We start from the raw sequence: 1,879 nt of genomic DNA on the forward strand, positions 1-1,879 counted from the left end.
CAGTTTCTGTTGATAGTAAGTATTAAAAACCATAGATGCCTATGGTTTCTCTGTAGAGGCCTACGATTTCTGTAGACAGTAAGTATTGAAAACTCTAGAAGCCTGTGAACTCCAGAGGCCTACGGATTAAGGGATTTCATCCCATTTGATCTTGAGCATCTGAAGGCCAAGGGGACTCAATTTTGTATAAACGGTGAGTTCGGACCCCCTTGGGGCAGATCTCCTATCATAGGCTCAATTTTGTATAAACCATGGGTTTGGCCCCTTTTGGTACAGAGGGATGGGGCTCAAAAGGGGAATTTGAGGTTTAAATCTCTAAAATTCTTATCCTTCTGTACAATTTGAGGGATTTCATCCAAGTTTGACCTGGAGCATCCTTTGGCAAAGGCGAATGAAAAGTTTAATATGTAATGAAGGGAAAAGTGATATTGGTTGCCTGCTTTTCAGAGATTATTTTAATATGTGAAATTTAAGTATTAAGTGGTCCTGGCCGTAACTCATGTATCAAAATGTGAGTGTGAACCACTGATTGTGGCAGTACACACAGATGATGGGATTATGACAGCATAACCTTTTACAGATAACGTAACCTCTGGTTTATCATGACTTTCCAAGGACTTTTAGTAGTTTGGTAGAGAGCATACAGTAGCTGGCTATAGCGTATTTCAGTGAAAACAAACATCTTCAAATAAGAAAGGTAGACTTGGGCCATTACAGGTGAAGTTTAGCAAAACATATTCACTTTTATTTTGTGTTTTCATAACTTAAACAAGTAAAATTCTTGCTGTAAAAACTCTGTTTTGCTTGTTGTTCCAGACAGACATGGGCAGCCACTGGAACACTACAGGGTACCCTCTGTTTATGGGACCTGCCAACACAGATTTTTCGAAGCTCCTGTCAACATGAGGTACGGCACCAAGTCTTAAAGAAAATTATTCTTCAACACTATTTTAATATACCGGTGTACTTCAAAATATAATTTATGAGAGAAAAAATGTTTGTGATAGTTTTAACTAATAGCTTTGGACCGTGACTCTTCAATTCCTATATGGAACTGCCATTTTACAAACAGGGACATTACCTACCACCCAAGTACATTTCAAATGAGATCAAATAATTTTTGTATTAAAATTTCATTCTCAGATGTTTTATGTCTTTAGTATACATGCAGACATGTTTGTGTATACAAATTTCTGTGTTATAGGCAGGTGTAGTCAGACTTAAGTGGGATCCCACTGCCCCCCTGGTATACACTGCGTGTCTGGACGGTGTTGTGCGTCTGTGGGACAGTCGCATTGGTCAGTGTGTCAACCAGTGGTCCAGTCACACAGACTGCATACTGGACCTGGACTTGTCAAGGTAATGTATACACGCTTGTATTTAATAAAATCTCTCCAGGCACAGGATCATGTGACGGCTATAATACTAGTCCGAGGTTCACATAACAATTTTGGACTCAAAACCAAATTTTAAATGTCAACAAGATACAGAGGATATTCTAGGTTTTAATGTTAATTAATAACAGGTACGGTAGTTCACGTCTGGGTCAAGCATGTTGGTGTTTTGCGAGAGTGAAAAATATTCTCTCTCAGATTTCGCATTCTTCCTATCATATGATGACTCAAATTCAAGATAGAAACAATAAGATATATGAGTTACTTTAAAATTGTGACTCAGACATTTGGATACATGATAGTCTCTCTTACCAAATTTCTGTGAAAAGTTTTTTTCACGAACTGTAAGCTATTGACAATACGTATGAAATAGAACTAGTGTAATCTAAACCCTTTTTAATCCTGTTTTATGTCACTGTAAATATATAGTTCATCCTGCGTAATCTGACTCCTGGGTATTCTGATAAACTGTCATGTCTGACATA

General features: G+C 37.7%; 1 long non-coding RNA gene across 1 annotated transcript; it reads left to right on the plus strand.

The window, feature by feature from the left end:
• The first annotated feature begins 66 nt into the window (after positions 1–66).
• LOC110452690 lies at positions 67–1,774 on the plus strand. Its single transcript, XR_002463214.1, has 3 exons — positions 67–78; positions 817–907; positions 1,205–1,774. It is a non-coding gene; the product is annotated as an uncharacterized LOC110452690 (long non-coding RNA).
• Positions 1,775–1,879: the final 105 nt, after the last annotated feature.

This window comes from Mizuhopecten yessoensis, unplaced genomic scaffold (assembly GCF_002113885.1).
Source record: "Mizuhopecten yessoensis strain PY_sf001 unplaced genomic scaffold, ASM211388v2 scaffold6807, whole genome shotgun sequence".
NCBI classification, from domain to species: domain Eukaryota; kingdom Metazoa; phylum Mollusca; class Bivalvia; order Pectinida; family Pectinidae; genus Mizuhopecten; species Mizuhopecten yessoensis.